Source organism: Nerophis ophidion, linkage group LG18 (assembly GCF_033978795.1).
Source record: "Nerophis ophidion isolate RoL-2023_Sa linkage group LG18, RoL_Noph_v1.0, whole genome shotgun sequence".
Classification (NCBI taxonomy): domain Eukaryota; kingdom Metazoa; phylum Chordata; class Actinopteri; order Syngnathiformes; family Syngnathidae; genus Nerophis; species Nerophis ophidion.
Genome location: NC_084628.1, coordinates 12,247,311 through 12,269,245, shown reverse-complemented (window position 1 = coordinate 12,269,245; position 21,935 = coordinate 12,247,311). Strand labels below are relative to the sequence as shown.

General features: G+C 40.5%; 1 long non-coding RNA gene across 1 annotated transcript in view; it reads left to right on the top strand.

The window, feature by feature from the left end:
* LOC133537594 (uncharacterized) overlaps positions 1–21,713 on the top strand; it is a 247,693-nt gene extending 225,980 nt beyond the window's left edge. The window contains exon 4 of the long non-coding RNA XR_009802736.1: positions 21,624–21,713. This is a non-coding gene — a long non-coding RNA (uncharacterized LOC133537594). The remainder of the gene's footprint in view (positions 1–21,623) is intronic.
* Positions 21,714–21,935: the final 222 nt, after the last annotated feature.

The following is a 21,935-nucleotide window of genomic DNA, read 5'->3' as shown; positions in this document are numbered from 1 at the left end:
TGTGCTCCGGCGTGTTTCTTAAAATTCCACAAGCTGCAGTATATACTTGAAATGTGCATGTACTGTATGTATTTGCATGCATGTGCTCATTCTGCTTATGCTCGAATGTGACTGACGGGCAGAAATTTCCATATACATTGTCCTCATTTGAATACACCACTTAATGGGTGATGGTGGTGATAATTACCTGTTGTGCAGTGAGAAGGCCATCCGCTCCCACTGGGCCTTTTTTTGTCAGTAGAAGCGAGTATTGCTCACTGGGGACTGGTGAGACATGACAGCAGCATGATGACAACTCCTCGCCGCCACGCAGCAGCGTCTGCTATCTACGCCACGGAGGGCCATCAAGCAGGGAATTCCACAGATGGGATACTTTCAGGAGCGGCTTGACAATTTCTGCACAGGGGTGGGACGTCTTCTGACGGCAGGGAAAGGTTAAAGGATAGATAGAGGAGATCAACAGATGTCGATGTCGCGGAAAGACGTTTTTCTGACGGAACGAAGTGAGGTGGGTGTTCTAGCAGCTTGGAAGTCAGCGTCACAACATGAACACTTGACTGATCATGCGACTCTACGTCCACAATCGTTGTGTAACCCGAAACCTTGCTCTTATCACAATAATGTTGTTCATTCCGAGCTGGATCATGGAATTTCTACTCGCTCAGACAGACTATACTATCACAAAAAACTAGAAAATCACTCGGAGAGCGTAGACCTCCACCATACCATAACCCTGTGGTTCTCAACTTTTTTTCAGTGATGTACCCCCTGTGAACATTTTTTTAATTCAAGTACCCCCTAATCAGAGCAAAGCATTTTTGGTTGGAAAAAAAGAGATAAAGAAGTAAAATACAGCACTATGTCATCAGTTTCTGATTTATTAAATTGTATAACAGTGCAAAATATTGCTCATTTGCAGTGGTCTTTCTTGAACTATTTGAAAAAAATATATACAGATAACTACAAACTTGTTGAAAAATAAACAAGTGATTCAATTATAAATAAAGATTTCTACACATTGAAGTAATAATAAACTTAAAGTGCATTCTTAGGGGATTTTAATTGAGATCCATCTGGATTCATCAACTTCATTCTAAACATTTCTTCACAAAAAAAGAAATCTTTAACATCAATATTTATGGAACATGTCCACAAAAATATCTAGCTGTCAACACTGAATATTGCATTGTTGCATTTCTTTTCACAGGTTATGAACTTACATTCATATTTTGTTCAGGTATTATTCAATAAATTTATTTATAAAGGATTTTTCAATTGTTGTTATGTTTAGAATTAAAAAAAAAAAATCTCACGTACCCCTTGGCATACCTTCAAGTACCCCCAGGGGTACGCGTACCCCCATTTGAGAACCACTGCCATAACCCAATAGTAAAGAAAGATGTTGATTCGGATCACCCTTAAAATCTAAAAACTCATTCTTTATTATGATTTGGCCATTTTTTTTTTATGTTTCTATAAAATCAAATCCGCCAATAACTTTTTGAGCTGTGTCGTTAACTAACAGACACACAGACAAACAAACCATGGTGGAGGTAAATAAGTTTTAAACCAATACAATTGATCCAATCCTTGATTACATAACTCATAAATTAAAAAAAAATTCAAAATATTTTTGTACGCATAACAGTAAAGGCAATACTAGTGTTGTCCTGATACTAATATTTTGGTACTTTTCTAAATAAAGGGGACCACAAAAAAAAATTCATTATTGGCTTTATTTTAACAGAAAAAATCTTACGGTACATTAACTATATGTTTCTCATTGTTCTTAAAGTTTGTCATTAAAAAAAAAAGTGAACAAAAATGACAACTTGTCTTTTATTAGTAAGTAAGCAAACAAAGGGTCCTACTTTGGCTGCTGACGTATGCAGTAACGTCATTTATCATTCTATTATTTTGTTGACATTGTTAAAGACAAGTGGTGGAAAATTAAATATGAATCTACTTGTTCATTTACTGTTAATATCTGCTTACTTTCACTTTTAACATGTTCTATCTACACTTCTGTTAAAATTTAATAATCACTTATTATTCTGTTGTTTGATACTTTACATTAGTTTTGGATGATACCACACATTTGGGTAACAATCTGATTACAGGATCATGCATGGGTCATATTCAAAGTACGCTTGTGTCCAGTGACATATTTCCTGAGTTTATAAACATAATATACATTTTTAAAAAACGAAAGAAGATGTTGTGATGCCAAAAAATATTGACGTGATCATAGTAGTATGGATTAAATACGCTCCTGTACTTGGTATCATTACAGTAGATGTTAGGTGTAGATCCACCAATGGAGTTTGTCTACATTTTGACACCGGTGAGCTACAGTGTGTAGTGAAACATGTTTACATGTTTAACTATTCCTCGTCCTGCAGGGATGATACTTGTAAGAAACCTAATTTACTTGTCGCCATGGAGGCGAGGATCAGTGATTTAGAAGTAGCTTAAACACTGCCGACTGGGGCTGGACTTTAGCCGCTAGCTAGTTAGCCAAGCCTAAAAGCACCTCTTCCGGTTTCAGTGCTATAGCTACACCTTTATCGTTAGTTTTTAAGCCAAAATGCACCTGTTCTCCCTTTTCAGTCTACACACTGTGTCTGTTTTTAAGTACTCCGTGATTGTGCGCTGCCAAACCTGCTCCATTGGTCGTAAACCAGCAATGACCCGACGTAACGTTGACGGGGGCATGGGGGGGTGGACCGGTACTTTATGATTAATTACTATCGCGGTACTGTACTAATACTATACTAATACTGGTATACCATACAACCATAGTCCATACCAACCAATGTAACCAGCAAAACTTCAGACATACCTGGCTGTCCTGTTTTCACCAGGTAGCTCACGGAAAATCTATCCAATTTCTTATTGCACTTATCGAGACACTCATTACTTTATAGTTACCACTATGAACCCATAATTTGTTCACTCCACATTCACACTGTGATGGTGGTAAGCTACGATTGTAGTCACAGCAAACGTGGTGGCCATTTTGCAACTACAACCTCGCCAACCACGATCAAAAATTTAATCACATTCGTACAACATTGTGAGTGGCTCAAGGTGGGTGAAGTGCCGAAGTTGGATTTGTACCAGGGAACCTAGGGTTCCCTAGTACAAATCCACCTTTACTCTCTGGCACTCACCGAGGGTGGACGCTCCCCTTTCCTCTCCCTTATCTCTCCTGCTTGCTTCTTTGTTTTGTCTTGTCTTAACTTTCTTGTTGCCTCTTTTTGCACTGCTCTCTAAATCGAAACATTGGAACTATTTAACTGGCCTCAACAAAATTGGGTTTGGGGGAACCTGCTGTCGTGACGAAGCGGTTGTTGCTGGACACACGGCGGACTCTTGGGAGAGCCACGTGCCTGGCGACCCTTTTCTGTCGAGGATATGAAGATATCCACCTATTCGGAATTATGACAACAGGACATCTGCTGATTGGAGTAAGTGTTGCTCTGGTTTGTCGACAAATTTGAAGTTGCTGGCAGTCTTCAAAGTACCCCAAAGCTGCCCCAATGGTTGGAGGATGCGGGAAGAACTGTGGATCACTTCGGACTGTCTACCCCGCAGTTTTTGAGGACCAGTCATAGACAATTTTAGAGTGAAAAGGAATTTTTTTTTTTCTCTCGCATACAAATCTTTTTAACTTGGATTGTTTGCCTGGCTTTGAGACTCTCCGGAAGATCACTGCAAGCGAAGACACAACAAACTCCCTTTTTTGTCTCTCATGGACACACACCTGTTGCTGTGAACTTTGGACAAGCGACTGCAAATACATCAAGGCCGCGGAACAGAGACACACTATGGGCTTATACACACACACACACACACACACACACACAAATATATGCCACACATACACCCCCCTGTCCCCCAATCCAACGCCCTCGACGCAAATCCCGTAGGGGTGATGAATGGATGGTCAGCGCCTGAGAGCTGCGACCTACCACCATGACCTTGAACTACCTTCCTTCTGTTGCTAGATATCTCGAGATGTAGTGAATGAAGTGAAGTGAATTATATTTATATAGCGCTTTTCTCAAGTGACTCAAAGCGCTTTACATAGTGACACCCAATATCTAAGTTACATTCAAACCAGTGTGGGTGGCACTGGGCGCAGGTGGGTGAAGTGTCTTGCCCAAGGACACAACGGCAGTAACTAGGATGGCACAAGCGGGAATCGAACCTTCAACCCTCAAGTTGCTGGCACGGCCACTCTACCAACCGTTGTAATATGTATATGTGCTTTGCTATGGAGGTTTTTTCTCACTCCGAACTGGGCCCCCTTAGAAGCCCAGTCTGGATTGTATTTTTTTACTCATCCTTCCCCAGCGTTTACCTTTTTCCCATCGTTTACGGGGCGCCTTATGGCGACACATCAGCGTTCTTGTTCTGTAACCCTGTACACTGTTTGTTTGTCTAATCTTGAACAGGTTTGTGCTGAAAACAAAGTTTTGTTGTACTTGTGCAATGACAATAAAGACCTACCTATAAAGACCTACCTGGATTCCGCTCTACCATCTCAGCCACACCACATTTTATAGATCCTCCCGATTTTAAAGTATTGATAATGAAGTCTTGCCAGACAGACTGTTGGTCTGTCCAGCCAGCAAGTCAGTGCGCAGAAATGGCAACCTATCCGGACACTCCTAGAAAATCCATCCAACTCCCATCTCCTAGATCTTGCCTATTAACAGTTTTAGAATAAATAATGTAGCCTTTATGGTCTGCATGCTCTCCGCGCATCCTCCTGTCACTGTGAGCGTTCCTAATCTTGTCAAAGGGTGACGTCTCTGAATTTGATTCTCTGTAGCTTTACCTCCCCTTCCAAGGATGCACCTGTCTTCACGCTCTCCAGGTTGCGCCGACAAATGGGAGCGAGCGGTTGTCAATTTAATTATGTGTCCCGGCGCTGGGGCTGCAGCGAGCCGTCGGCTTGGAGACGCAGGCTCCTTTTTATTAAGCTTTGTTGCCGTGCAGAGCGGCTGCCAGGCATGCTCGGAACCTGCACATGCACAAAGGTGGACTTTACCAGGGCCAGCGTAGCTTCCTGGCATTTCAACAACAAGCGGCCAAACAGACGGGTTGACTTCCTCTTGTTTCCCGTCCCAGCTGTCTGCGCACGATAACATCGACTTCACGTTTTTTTCGATCGACTCGGCTTTGCACCTCCATCAGACCGCGAGAGATAGCTGCTGTCGTGTCAATTTTATTTGAATTGGGGCCAGGCCACCCTCAGGATGTGTTAAATACTATCTTGCCTAGGGCTAAGAATGAGCAACTGTTTTATTCCCCCCCCCCCAAGTTGGTTGTCTTGTGGTTGGGGAGAAGAGGCTAATTCAGGGGTCGGGAATCTTTTTGACTGAGAGAGCTATGAATATCATATTTTTCAAAACTGAATATAACTAAATGCCTGCATTTTTTTTAGTAAGACCAACATTTTTAGAGTATTGTAGGTCTCTTATTATTTTTAATAACATTTTTAATCTGAAGCTAACCAATAATAAATAAAATACTTCTAACCATGAATGCGAATTCTTGAACAGGTGCGGTAGAAAACGGATATTTTGACACTGTGATTACCAGTGTAATTAGGTTGGTAGGTAGGTATTGTTATTGCCCAAGTACAACAAAACTTTGTTGATTGACTGATGGATTTGATTGGACAAACAATCAATCAATCAATCAATGTTTACTTATATAACCCTAAATCACTAGTGTCTCAAAGGGCTGCACAAACCACTACGACATCCTCGGTAGGCCCACATAAGGGCAAGGAAAACTCACACCCAGTGGGACATCGGTGACAATAATGACCCAGTGGGACGTCGGTGACAATGATGACTATGAGAACCTTGGAGAGGAGGAAAGCAATGGATGTCGAGCGGGTCTTGGAGTTGTTGATGCCAGGGAGGGTGAGCAGTCACAGACTTTTTAGTGTACTCAAGGTTTCATGGTACTTTATTGTCATACCAGAACAAGATGAACCATATTTAGCGCAGTGGGTACCACAAGAACGATAGTCTGTACATAATCATTTAAATAGAGTATAATACACAGTAAATAAAGCAGATTATACATAAATTAAAGTTAAGTTAAAGTACCAATGATTGTCACACACACACACAAGTGTTGTAAAATGTGTCCTCTGCATTTGACCCATCCCCTTGATATAGAAACAGAGTTTGTATAACTGAGCCTTTCGGTTTATTTTGCAAAACCAAAATTTCTTACCTGCTGGTACATGTTTTTGTGTATTTGGAATTTCCATGAGTCACGGAAATTCGAAATCAACCCATGAACTCATTGCAGACATATTTATAAAACAATTTTGCCTACCTCCAAACCTGCTTCAAACAAACTGTTTGGAATTTGAGACTTAAGTGACACATTTTGCCTCAGTTACGTCAGCGGACATCTCCATATATGGTAAAGATATAACCAAAGAGCTTTGCACAAGTCTGCCATTTTTATTCAGTTATAATTCAAAGTTGTAGTCAATAAGTTCTTTATTAGATTTTTTCCAATAATTAAAAAGTACCATATAGTTATAAAAAAGTACCATATAGTTATAGCTTATGTCTATTTGTAGACTCCATATGGAAGAGCTAAAACTACTAGTGGAGAGGCAGTCGACTGGGGCCTGACCTGGAGGAGGGCTTTGGCACGTAAATAAGACCACCCACAAAACAGCGAATCCTGAAGAGAGTCAGAAAACGGCTTGAAGATGGTCTGTAAAACAAAGTCTGTGCAAAATCTTTTGCAAAGCACCAGCATGTTGTCCAGACCAGGGGTTCTTAACCTTCTTAGCCAGACTTTCCCTATACAAGGGTGCCCATGAGCCACTCAGACAATCATTGGTATTTTTTTTCATTTTTTTTATATTAACACTAAATTAGTAATCTTACTCTTGATTTTAATCATATTCAATAATTATATCTAACCTTCTTACGGATTAACATGATTAATCTTGTCAAATTATATGAAATCATGTGTTATTTACAAATATTATTATCAAGGCTTAGGTCAGGCTGAATACAAAATAAATGCTAATCAGACATTTTGCAAAAGAAGAGACTCAAAACAACTGATGGAAAAATGTCTTTACATACAATTACTCAGTGATAAAACAAATATAGCAAAACAATAAAGAAATACATGTATTTTCCATTAATAAAAATTGAAGCACAAATGAAAATACAGCTTTACCACTTAATTTCCAGGCATCTTCTGATTGTTTGAGATTTTCCGTCATTACTGCCCCAAGTGGTGTAAATGTGTATTATAAAAGTATTTCTGCAGCCCATACGGACCACAGTTAAGAAAGCAATGTTTTTGGTGGCCCTCTAGCCCTATGGTTAAGAAAAACTATTGTAGACCACAAAGAAGTGTTTTAAATGTACAGTGGGGCAAAAAAAGTATTTAATCAGCCACCGATTGTGCAAGTTCTCTCACTTAAAATGATGACAGAGGCCTGTAATTTTCATCATAGGTACACTTCAACTGTGAGAGACAGAATATGAAAAAAAAATCTAGGAATTCACATTGTAGGAATTTTAAATGATTTATTTGTAAGTTATGGTGGAAAATAAGTGTTTGGTCAACCATTCAAAGCTCTCACTGATGGAAGGAGGTTTTGGCTCAAAATCTCACGATACATGGCCCCATTCATTCTTTCCTTAACACGGATCAATCGTCCTGTCCCCTTAGCAGAAAAAAAGCCCCAAAGCATGATGTTTCCACCCCCATGCTTCACAGTAGGTCTGGTGTTATTGGGATGCAACTCAGTATTCTTCTTCCTCCAAACACGACGAGTTGAGTTAATACCAAAAAGTTCTATTTTGGTTTCATCTGACCACATGACATTCTCCCAATCCTCTGCAGTTATCATCCATGTATCCATTTTGGTATAAACTCAACTCATTGTGTTTGGAGGAAGAAGAATACTGAGTTGCATCCCAAGAACACCACACCTACTGTGAAGCATGGGGGTGGAAACATCATGCTTTGGGGCGTTTTTTCTGCTAAGGGGACAGGACGATTGATCCGTGTTAAGGAAAGAATGAATGGGGCCATGTATCGTGAGATTTTCAGCCAAAACCTCCTTCCATCAGTGAGAGCTTTGAATGGTTGAACAAATACTTATTTTTTACCATAATTTACTGATAAATTCTTTAAAATTCCTACAAAATGAATTCCTGGATTTTTTTTCACATTCTGTATCTCACAGTTGAAGTGTACCTATGATGAAAATTACAGACCTCTGTCATCATTTTATGTGGGAGACCTTGCACAATCCGTGGCTGACTAAATACTTTTTTGCTCCACTGTACGAACAAAATCATAATATGACCCCTTGGGCAAAGGGGAGAATAAAGCATTAGGGTTATGCTGAGTGTTAGTGTTATTTTTAGGGTTTAGGCTCATGGTAGGGTTAAGATAATCATTATGTTTCTAAAGTATCAGTTCTATTTTACATTGTAATTTATGTATTTTTCTCGTATCTAGATGACCAGCTGTTCTGTATATCGAACACACACAAAAAAACCCCACCTCCCTGTTCACCAATGCCAGTGAGTCAGGGAGGAAATTGTAGACAATGATGCTGTCTGACATGGAAAGGTAGTCTTGTGTGCGCCGGTGGGAACAACAACAAGGTTAGGTTGTACAGTACGTGGCCATGCGTGGGTGGACTACGCTTGAGACCGGCTTTCTAAAATGTTATTTCCTACTGAGTACTGCATGCAGACCTTTGGGGCAGAAAGTGCCGTGTTTCATTTCCACTTTTAATCCCCGCTTTTGGTCTACTCATCTGGTAGTTTTAGGCCTTATGAGGACTGGACAGCGATCCTTCCCTTTGGCTTCCTCTCAGCTGTGCTAATGCTATTTGAGCCTGACAACAGCCTCGCTTACAGTAGCAGATCTTACATCTCGATTTGCCCTCAGGCTTATATGAGGGATTGTGTTTGTAACGAAAAATCGGGTTTGATATCGCACCCGCCATGTCAGCGCGCAAACACAAAGGCAAGATTTTGGCCACACATAAAAATGTAATCAAAAATACTGCATGTGATCACAATCCAATTTGCCTGCTGCTCGTGCAGCAAACACCGCAGCTTCTGGTTTTGTTGTATTTGTTAATAAGGCTCTTAAAAATCCCCTGTTCTCTCATGCTGCTTCTCAAAGAGGCTGCGGAAAACAAAAGTACTTTAAGAAAGGTCAGAAAGGCAGGAAAGGTCAAGAAAGGTGGCGGGAGCCGGCTGCTGTAGTCCATCATGCAGTCAGAACATTTCTCTTGCTGACATCGATGACCCGAATGAGACGAAACACACACATGACATTGTTTTGTTCAGTTTTTTAATGGTTGTTTACAAGCTGTTTTCTCCCGTATCTCGAATGCCGTGGAAACACATTTGAACCTGTTGTGTTCCCACACAAGGTCGCGAAGCTGTCACCCTTCGACTTTGTTTTTTTTTTTTTGTTTGCTTTTTTTTTCCAGTCTTGGTTGGGCTGCTGAAACTGATTGAGGTGCAAATGTTTTTTTGTTTTGTTTGTTTTTTCCCCCCACTAAATAGATTTTTATGTAGAACGCTAACCTGAGAACATCTTTTAACACTAACTCCACAACAAGGCAGCTTGAGCATCATAAATAAAATGCGAGAAGTTTGTGGAGCATTTCTCAGAAAGATGCACTTGACATTCTAAGAGATTTGAGGAAAGGATGTGCCAAGTTCGCCGTTTGTTCAATAACTCCTACAAACACCTGTCAGTGCACAAGGCAACTACACAGATGAAACTAAAGACTTCTTCATTTTTAAAGTATGTTTTGGTTAATTCTTATAACTAATCCATAATTAGTCCTTCATCTGTGCAGTGTATGTTTCTGTTTGAGCTGGTTTAGTACTTTTAAGTAAAGTGATACCTTAAAGGGGAATTTTGCCTATCGTCTACATTTTTTGTTCATGCATTCTAAATATTAAATACATGCGACCAAAAGTCAGATTACAAATGGAGCCTTTGTGAACTGCTTTATTCTGCCTATAAAAGCCCCTAAGAAACATCCAAACATCTCCATTAAGGTTGTATATACATGATGTAAGTATACATCACTCTTCAGCATTTACATGCTGCCGCTAGGTGACATCATGCGCTAATACGGTGTTAGCTTTCACTGTTATGCTGATGACACCCAACTCTACATGCCCCTAAAGCTGACCAACACGCCGGATTGTAGTCAGCTGGAGGCGTGTCTTAATGAAACGAAACAATGGATGTCCGCTAACTTTTTGCAACTCAATGCCAAAAAAACTGAAATGCTGATTATCGGTTCTGCAAGACACCGACCTCTATTTAATAATACAACTCTAATATTTGACAACCAAACAATTAAACAAGGCGACTCGGTAAAGAATCTGGGTATTATATTTGACCCTACTCTCTCCTTTGAGGCACACATTAAAAGCATTACTAAAACGGCCTTCTTTCATCTCCGTAATATCGCTAAAATTCGCTCCATTCTGTCCACTAAAGACGCTGAGATCATTATCCATGCATTTGTTACGTCTCGCCGCGATTACTGTAACGTATTATTTTCGGGTCTCCCTATGTCTAGCATTAAAAGATTACAGTTGGTACAAATTGTGGCTGCTAGACTTTTGACAAGAACAAGAAAGTTTGATCACATTACCCCTGTACTGGCTCACCTGCACTGGCTTCCTGTGCACTTAAGATGTTACTTTAAGGTTTTACTACTTACGTATAAAATACTACACGGTATCCTCGATCTTAGCGCTGCCTTCGATACCGTAGATCATAATATTTTATTAGAACGTATCAAAACACGAATTGGTATGTCAGACTTAGCCCTGTCTTGGTTTAACTCTTATCTTACTGATAGGATGCAGTGTGTCTCCCATAACAATGTGACCTCGGACTACGTTAAGGTAACGTGTGGAGTTCCCCAGGGTTCGGTCCTTGGCCCTGCACTCTTCAGCATTTACATGCCGCCTCCGCTTGGGATGTTTTCCTGCTGGCTCCGCTGTGAACGGGACTCTCGCTGCTGTGTTGGATCCGCTTTGGACTGGACTCTCGCGACTGTGTTGGATCCATTGTGGATTGAACTTTCACAGTATCATGTTAGACCCCCCGCTCGAGAGGCGTCGCCGTCAGCCCAGTCCGGCCCACTTGGAAGTAAATTTTTCTCCTGAATGAGTTTGACACCCCTGTTTCAAGCATTACCGGAACTTTATTGGTTTTTTGGCACATTTATTTCACAGAGCTCATAGCAACTAACACTACTTTCGTAAGACACATCAACAGCCTAGAGAGTGTGTTCTGTGTTTGCTACTTCTAATCAGGACTTTGTGAGAGTTGCCAACGAGTACTTTGGGACAAGCGAACCGGCTATTGTTGAGCGGTATTTCTCATTGTGTTATCATGTAGCACTCGTGCTAAACGTTTCTTCCGCAATATAAGACCTCATTTACTTGCACTTGTTTTCAAGTGTTTTTATGATAATGTGTCTAATATGTTTTGTTAATTTTGTGTATGATGTAACTTTGTGTTTCACTTGCTGCTGCCTCTTGGTCAGGACTCCCTTGAAAAAAAGGTTTTTAATCTCAATGGGATTTTTTTCTGCTAAAATAAGGGTTGAATTAAAAACTAAAACGAACATTAAAAAAAACAATTACTTACAAAGTCCATTGCCACTGGTGATTAGATGTTGGTATATTTCAACACAAGATTTGAGCTGGTAAATTCAGAATAGTCCTCAAGTAAAAATGCTGAGCGCAAAGGAGCATTTTGCCAAAATCCCTTGGCGATGTTGTAGGGTTAAGAGCTAGTTTCTTTAGCTTCATTCGCTCCAGAGTTTTTGTTTTGTAGCATGTAGAATTTTAAAATTGGCCAACTTCTCTGTTTATTGCCACAACCTTCTACTATATACAAATATAAAAACGTGAAAATACGCATTTTTAAACATTTACTTGTAAAGACTAATTTTTAGTATACTTTCCCTAAAGCTCTAAAAGTATTCATATTCTCTTCATGTTATATTATACTCCTTCCAGGGCTGCTGTTTTTAGGTTTTAGAGTTTTTATCCAATCATAATTCAGTTGGCTTATGTTGCTATGCTGTACCAAATCTGCCCAGGGCCTTCAGAATCAACAATGTCTGTGCACTGTAAGTGAACGGGCACAAACATTTGACAGACAGTTGCGATAGCCAATCAAATCCCGAGTTGTTGTCAGTAAGGCCTTCTAGCTGGCCTAAAGCAGATATATACTGATGTTATGAGCCAGGTAACATAATAACTCCATTACCCAGCACGCCAAAGTAGTAAAGAGCATGCCCAGTAGCTCCGTTTCGGTTGTTGAAGGTCAATCAATCAATCAATCAATGTTTACTTATATAGCCCTAAATCACTAGTGTCTCAAAGGGCTGCACAGACCACCACGACATCCTCGGTAGGCCCACATAAGGGCAAGGAAAACTCACACCCAGTGGGACATCGGTGACAATGATGACTATGACTATGAGAACCTTAGAGAGAGAGAGGAGGAAAGCAATGGATGTCGAGCGGGTCTAACATGATACTGTGAAAGTTCAACCCACAATGGATCCAACACAGTCGCGAGAGTCCAGTCCAAAGCGGATCCAACACAGCAGCGAGAGTCCCATTCACAGCGGAGCCAGCAGGAAACCATCCCAAGCGGAGGCGGATCAGCAGCGCAGAGATGTCCCCAGCCGATACACAGGCAAGCAGTACATGGCCACTGGATCGGACCGGACCCCCTCCACAAGGGAGAGTGGGACATAGAAGAAAAAGAAAAGAAACGGCGGATCAAATGGTCTAAAAAGGGAGTCTATTTAAAGGCTAGAGTATACAAATGAGTTTTAAGGTGAGACTTAAATGCTTCTACTGAGGTGGCATCTCGAACTGTTACCGGGAGGGCATTCCAGAGTACTGGAGCCCGAACGGAAAACGCTCTATAGCCCGCAGACTTTTTTTTGGCTTTGGGAATCACTAATAATGTTGGCACCTTGATGTTTTTGATGTGGAGTAAACTTAAAGAATTAAGCCAACATCGCTTGCATCTTTTTCAATTAGACAAGACCACATATAAATTTGTAAGGCCAATATCAAGAAGGATATTTAAAGAGAGACTACATCTTGTGAGACAATGTTGGTCAACCCCGGAAGCTACCTCAGCTGTGCCGGCGATGAAATGTGTGTTCAGAATTTTATATATTTATTTTTAATATTTTTTTTGCAATTGTAATTTTGACAGTACCAATATGTTTTTAATTGCCAATGCGGGTTCATCGATTTTTAAAGGGGAACATTATCAGAATTTCAGAAAGGTTAAAACCAGTAAAAATCAGTTCCCAGTGGCTTATTTTATTTTTCTAAGTTTTTTTCAAAATGTTACCCATCCCGGAATATCCCTAAAAAAGGCTTTAAAGTGCCTGATTTTCGTTATCTTTGAAGCCACCATCCATTTTCCTGTGACGTCATCCAGTGATGCCAATACGGATAGCACAGCAAGATATAGCGACATTAGCTCGGATTCAGACTCGGATTTCAGCGGCTTAAGCGATTCAACAGATTACGCATGTATTGAAACGGATGGTTGGAGTATGGAGGCAGATAGCGAAAACAAAATTGAAGAAGAAACTGAAGCTATTGAGCGAACAGCTACTGACACTATTCGGCCATGTCTGCCTTAGCATCGCCGGTAAAATGTGCAGACCAACGATCGGACGTTTCACATCTTGTGACACTGGATCAACTTAAATCTGTTGATTGGTAAGTGTTTGTTTGGCATTAAATGTGGGTGGAGGGAAACGCTGGATGAAAATATAGTTTCAAATGTATATACAGCTAGCTTAAATAGCCTGTTAGCATCGATTAGCTGGCAATTATGCCGCGACCAAATATGTCTGATTAGAACATAAGTGAACAACATCAACAAAACTCACCTTTTTGATTTCGTTGACTTTATCGTTGGAAATGCATCTGCAGGTTATCCATACATCTCTGTGCCATGTCTGCCTTAGCACCGCCGGTAAAATGTGCAGACACTGCAGCACATTCAATGGGGGTCTGGCGGCAGATTTATTTGACTTTATGGTTGGAAATGCATCTACTTTGAGTGTCCCAGGATATCCACACAATCCTGTCATCTCTGTAGTAGCATAGCTTTCGTCGGTAAAGTGTGCGGAACAAACGACTGACCATTTCGTCGGCTTTCCCCACCCCCTCGTATTTTGAACAAATTTCGTTCAATTTCTTGCCACTTTCGCATCTTCGGGCCAGTGGTGCAACTTGAATCCCTCCCTGTTAGTGTTGTTACACCCTCCGACAACACACCGACGAGGCATGATGTATCCAAGGTTCCAGAAAATAGTCGAAAAAACGGAAAATAACAGAGCTGAGAGCCGGTGTTTGTACAGTGTTAGAGAAAATGGCGGCTTTATTGCCTAGGTGATGTCACGTTCTGACGTCATCGCTCCGAGAGCGATAAATAGAAAGGTGTTTAATTTGCCAAAATTCACCCATTTAGAGTTCGGAAATCGGTTTGAAAAAATACATGGTGTTTTTTCTGCAACATCAAGGTATATATTGACGCTTAAATAGGTCTGGTGATAATCTTCCCCTTTAAATGTGCCAGAAACTAACCCGTTTTGTACAGTGCCCAGTAGTGCGTAAATGTGTTCCTGCATAGTATTGCTCTGTGGTATTTTGAGAGGTAATCATTGAAGTCGGACATCACTGAAGGCCTAGGTGGGAAACGCACAGCCCGCCACTGCACAACGTTGACAGCTGTCCACTTTGAATGATGAAAATCCAAAAACTGTTAGTTCCTAAACCAGTTGTAGTTCTATAGTATTTATTTATAGCCAGCGAAAAGGTATATGTTTGACGTAACGGTTGTAAACAGGGGTCACAACACCGGAAGTATATTACCCAAGGGGGCGTGGCTACAGGATAGCGTCCTTCTCGAGAACAGTCTTTGTATGCATGTTGTAGAATTTTACATTACATTTTCAATAATAATAATGTTATTAAATGATGTACTAAAAAAACTATTATTTTTCATGACATGGGACATATAAGTGTAAAAAAAGACAGCCCAAGAAGGTTAATAAATGAGAATAAATCTAAAGGTATAAAATAGTGCAGAAATGCACCCAATTGCAGGAAATGTAGTCTTGATTTTCAAAATATCCTTGTAGGGTTTGCATGGCAGCACTGCATGCTGAGAGAAATGTTCCTCTTTTTTTCAATGTTCTTCTTTATTTCTCAAAGGGTGCTCTCATCCCAGTATATAAATGAGCGGCATGATTTATAACCTAGCATTAGCTTTTACACGCCTGAAAGGGTCTAGGGAAAGAGCAGCAGCTCTAGTAGCTAGTAGCCTGAGGCGTTGTGAGCAAGGTGCTCTGTCACTGTGCCAGAAAAGTAGTTCCTTGGTTTTAGCTCCTACAATAACAATGTCTCCATAGCTGAGTTAATATCCAGGTTACGGCATGTACAAACCCCGAAAATAGTGAAGTTGGCACGTTGTGTAAATCGTAAATAAAAACAATACACAATGATTTCCAAATCCTTTTCAATATACATTCAATAAACTGCAAAGATAAGATACTTAACGTTCGAACTGGAAAACTTTTGTTATTTTTTGCAAATATTAGCTCAATTGGAATTTGATGCCTGCAACATGTTTAAAAATCCGGCACAAGTTGCAAAAAAGACTGAGAACGTTGAGGAATGCTCATCAAACACTTATTTGGAACGTCCCACAGATGCACAGGCTAATTGGGAACAGGTGGGTGCCATGATTGGGTATAAATGCTCAGTCATTCACAAACAATGATGGGGCGAGGGTCACCACTTTGTGAACAAATGCGTGAGCAAATTGTCCAACAGTTTAAGAACATTTCTCAATGAGCTATTGTAAAGAATTCAAGGATTTCACCATCTACGGTCTGTAATATCGTCAAAAGGTTCAGAGAATCTGGAGAAATCACTGCAGGCAAGCAATGATATTACGGACATTGAATCCCTCAGGCGGTACTGCTTCAAAAAGCGACATCAGTGTGTAAAGGATATCACCACATGGGCTCAGGAACACTTCTGAAAACCACTGTCAGTAACTACAGTTTGTCGCTACATCTGTAATTGCAAGTTAAAACTCTACTATGCAAAGCGAAATACATTTATCAACAACACCCAGAAATGCTGCCTGCTTCGCTGGACCCGAGCTCATCTAAGATGGACTGATGCAAAGTGAAAAAGTGTTCTGTGGTTTAACGAGTCCACATTTCAAATTGTTTTTGGAGACTGTGGACGTCGTGTCATCCGGATTGTAATAGGTACAAAGTTGAAAAGCCAGCATCTGTGATGGTATGGGGGTGTATTAGTGCCCAAATCATGGGTAATATACACATCTGTGAAGGAACCGTTGATCCTGAAAGGTACATACAGGTTTTGGAGCAACTTCGACGAACTTCCTTGCATACATTAGTGGGTCCGTGGAATAATTACAGTAGTGTCGCATACGGAGGTGTTCAATCACCTCTTTCTGCGCCCTTAATTACACTTGACATTTTTCTCCAAACCTCCAGCTATCAGTGAAATGTCGTCATCACGCAAAATAAAAAGTGGGGGTCTGATTTTTAAGGGCATTTAGCGTTCACATGTGCAAATGAGTCATCATTTGCAACATAATGTTCTTGATTATTATGTGTAAACTTCTTCTCAGTTATTTTCAAAAATAAAAAATAGGAATAAAAGATAAAAAGTCCATTGCTCATTTTGCATATTTATTTTCATTTTTTATTTTCAATTGTTTTTATTTTGTTATAATGCCTGTTAAGGCTATAGCACTGCTTTGGATCAGGTTTGCTCTTGCTTTTTTGCATATTTGAAATAAAAAATAGCCATCCATTTTCTACCGCTTATTCCCTCTGAGGTCGCGGGGGGCGCTGCAGCTGTCACGCCAAATTTCTTCCCCCCTACAAAAACCTTCCCCTTTAGGGACGGCGTGGCGCAGTGGGAGAGTGGCCGTGCGCAACCTGAAGGTCCCGGGTTCAAATCCCACCTTGCACCAACCTCGTCACGTATGTTGTGTCCTGACCAAGACACTTCACCCTTGCTCCTGATGGGTGCTGGTTGGCGCCTTGCATGGCAGCTCCCTCCATCAGTGTGTGAATGTGTGTGTGAATGGGTAAATGTGGAAGTAGTGTCAAAGCGCTTTGAGTACCTTGAAGGTAGAAAAGCGCTATACAAGTACAACCCATTTATTTATTTATTTATTTATTTTAATTTACTTCCGGGGTCATGATTAATATAGACGTTTTGTTAACGCTATATTGTAAAAATATGATGCAATATTATAAAAATACAGACGTTTTGTTAACGCTATATTATAAAAAAAAATTTAAAAACAATTTACAAACACGTTTCCTCTTATGTCATCCCATAGCTTGTGTTTGTAAATTGTTTTTTTAATTTTTTTTTTTATAATATTGCGTTAACAAAACGTCTGTATTGTTATGATATTGCATCATATTTTTAAAATATTGCGTTAACAAAACGTCTGTATTAATCAAGACCCCGGAAGTAAATGGGGGGGGGGGGGGGGGTGTTGTAGGGGGGAAGAAATTTGGCGTGACACAGCCTATCTCAGCTACAATATCAAATCAAATCAAATCATTTCGAGTGACTGAGAGACGGGAGGTGACCGTGCCGTGGAAGCATTGTGATTAGTTTGAATAAGTTCTACCTACACTTTTCTGGATATGTTGAATGTAGCTTGAATAATGTTTGAAATAAATTCAACTCTAGCTAAAATTAGTCTTAAAGAAAATAATCACAAATGAGCAGCTGCCGTTTATGTTGTAGCGTATGAGCACAGGGGGGCAGTAAAGAATCACAGTGCTTGATTTATAGCTGCACCAAAAAAAAATCAGACTTTTTAAGGCAAAAGTATCCGTCTCCATTTATGTTGGGATATCTATGTATTGCGCTCATTTCCTCTTGATAACTTGATATCATTTGACGCTTTGTTGACGCCATTTCCAAGCCTTAAAGCACGTTGCTTCTTCCCAGCGTCCGTGGTGTAGTTTGCTTCACACGTGAGCGACCACATGCTCTTCAGCTCATTAAAGAAGTGACTCATTGTTTTCCGTCCTCCCACCATTACAGCGTTGAGCCGAGGCTTGGTCACAACCCCTGGGCGGTGGGCTCAAGCACCCCCCCCCCCCACGTCCCTGTCTTCCACGCTTGTGTGCATAATTCAATAACCCCCCACCCAATAGAACAATTAGGCATTATTACACCCACTGCTGGGCCTCATGCTGCAGGCTGAGATGTGTGAGGAGTGTCTCCGACCCGGCCCGCAGTGAACCATTGGCGAGTCCGACCCATTTTACGCTTCCTCCCCGTGGCCCACTTCCACACAGACGGACACTCATGTCGTCATCGGCGTCCAGCGGGCTGCAACATGGCAACCTGAGTCACGTAACCGCTCGCAGCTGTGCAATGTGGGATTAGCATCATTAGTGTTGGTGTGAGTGTGTGTGTGTGTGTGTGTGTGTGTGTTCCTCCTGTTGTGGCATTTACCACGAAGCTCATCGAGCAGCATTTAGATCAGGGGTGTCCAAACGGTTTGACAAAAGCCGACTGCATGCAAGGTAATTATATAGGAACTAAATTGCCAAAAGTATTTGGCCACCTGCCTTGACTCACATATAATAATAATAATAATAATAATGGATTCGATTTATATCGCGCTTTTCTATTGTTAGATACTCAAAGCGTTCACAGAGAAGTGGGAACCCATCATTCATTCACACCTGGTGGTGGTAAGCTACATATGTAGCCACAGCTGCCCTGGGGTAGACTGACGGAAGCGTGGCTGCCAGTTTGCGCCTACGGCCCCTCCGACCACCACCAATCATTCATTCATCATTCATTCACCAGTGTGAGCGGCACCGGGGGCAAAGGGTGAAGTGTCCTGCCCAAGGACACAACGGCAGCGATATGCAACCCTTGAAGTGCCATCCCATTCCTAACCCATAGGGTTCAATATGACATCGGTCCACCTTTTGCAGTTATTACAGCTTTAACTCTTTTGGGAAGGCTGTCCACAAGGCTGTGGATTGTGTTTATAGGAATTTTCGACCATTCTTCAAAAAGCGCATTTGTGAAATCACACACTGATGTTGGTCAAGAAGGCCTGGCTCTCAGTCTCTGTTCTAATTCGTCCCAAAGGGGTTCTATCGGGTTCAGGTCAGGACTCTGTGCAGGCCAGTCAAGTTCAGCCACACCAGACTCTGTCATCCATGTCTTTATGGATCTTGCTTTGTGCACTGGTGCACAATCATGTTGAAGAGGAAGGGGCCCGCTCCAAACTGTTCCCACAAGGTTGGGAGCACGGAATGGTTATTTTTACAGCAACTAAGGGGCCGAGCCCAACTCCTGAAAAACCAACCCACACCATAATTCCTCCTCCACCAAATTTCACATTCGGCACATTGCAGTCCGAAATGTAGTGTTCTCCTGGCAATCTCCGAACCCAGACTAGTCCATCAGATTGCCAGATCAAAAAGCGTGATTCATCACTCCAGATAACAGGTCTCCACTGCTCTAGAGTCCAGTGGCGATGTGCTTTACACCACTGCATCCAACGCTTTGCATTGGACTTGGTGTCGTATGGCTTGGTTGCAGCTAAGCGGCATTGAAACCCATTCCATGAAGCTCTCTGCGCACTGTACGTGGGCTAATTAGAAAGTCGCATGAAGTTTGGAGCTCTGTAGCAACTGACTGTGCAGAAAGTCTTTGCACTATGCCCTTCAGCCTCCGCTGAACCCTCTCCGTCAGTTTACGTGGCCTGCCACTTTGTGGCTGAGTTGGTGTAGTTCCCAAACCGTTACATTTTCTTATAATAAAGCCAACAGTTGACTTTGGAATATTTAGGAGCGAGGAAATTTCCCCAATGGATTTGTTGCACAAGTGGCATCTTAGGACAGTTCCACAAAAGTGCTATATAAATATATTTCCCTTCACTTCACCACACACTGGAAATCACTGTGCTCCTGAAAGCGGCCCATTCTTTCACGAATCTTTGTAGAAAAAGTCTCCATGCCTAATTGATTGACTTTATACAACTGTGGCCGGGCCATGTAATTGGGACAGCTGATTCTGATCATTTGGATAGGTGGCCAAATACTTTTGGCAAAGTAGTATATATATATATATATATATATATATTTTTTTTTATATATATATATATATATATATATACACACACATATATATATATTAGGGGTGTGGGAAAAAATCGATTCGAATACAAATTGAATCGTTTACGTTGTGCGATTCAGAATCGATTCTTATTTTTAAAAAATATTTTTTTATTTTTCTATTTTTTAATCAATCCAACAAACCACTACACAGCAATACCATAACAATGCAATCCAATTCCAAAACCAAACCTGACCCAGCAACACTCAGAACTGCAATAAACAGAGCAATTGAGAGGAGACACAAACATGACACAGAACAAACCAAAAGAAATTAAACAAAAATGAATATTATCATCAACAGTATCAATATTAATTATAATTTCAGCATCGCAGTAATTAAAAATCCCTCACTGACATTATCATTAGACATTTATAAAAATAAAAAAAAGAACAATAGTGTCACAGTGGCTTACACTTGCATCGCATCTCATAAGCTTGACAAAACACTGTGTCCAATGTTTTCACAAAGATATAATAAGTCACATTTTTGGTTTGTTTAATATATAAAACAAATTTACATTATTGCAATCAGTTGATAAAACATTGTCCTTTACAATTATAAAAGTTGTTTTTTTTTTTAAATCTATTACTCTGCTAGCATGTCAGCAGACCGGGGTGGATCCTGCTGAAATCCTATGTATTGAATGAATACAGAATCGTTTTTAATCGGAAAAATATCGTTTTTGAATCGAGAATCGAATCGAATCGAAAAAATCGATATATTATCGAATTGTGACCCCAATAATCGATATTGAATCGAATCGTGCGACACTCAAAGATTCACAGCTCTAATATATATATATATATATATATATATATATATATATATATATATATATATATATATATATATATATATATAAATTTAAAGACAGCAAAAGTAACTCGTGGAACGATTTAGAGCCGAGCCAGGGGCCGAGCACATGACCAAGCCTTTTAACCTAAATAATATGGCTCATCAGAAAATAATTTTAGAACACACGCAAGAGCATACAAGCTTTACAAGCTTCAGCACCACGGAGAGCAACTACGTCATTTTGGCCCTGTTTACACTGCACAACAAATCTCTTCTTTTATTTGTCCTCAAGTGACACAATTCTGATTTTTTTTCGCCAGTCTGAACACTCCAAAGACTTTCAATTTTGATCTTTACGCATCAGATTCAAGCTGCATCAGGAGGTAGTCCTGAATCCGATTGGAATCTGATCTTTTCTATACATCTTGTGACTTCAGTCTAAATCTATTGCGACCTGAATATGACCTGAATGTGACTTTTTCTTAGGGTTCGGGCGAGCTACGTCAATCGTGTGCACGAGGAAAGATGCAATCGCCAGCGGAAGTGGATATTTCATCACAACATCCGGTTTCGGTGAGCAAAGTCTACTTTTGTATTTAAGACAACCACATTTTTAGTGTATCACTTGTCATTGGTGCGCAAATAATAGAGTATATGTAGTATATACATTTATATTTAGATTCCAAAGAAATAGCAATTGTTGAAAGACCAGAATTGACAGTGTGGAAAAATAAAACGCCCGTAGATCCACGCTGATGTACGTGTTTCCTCTACCTAAGACCCATAAAAAAATATTAC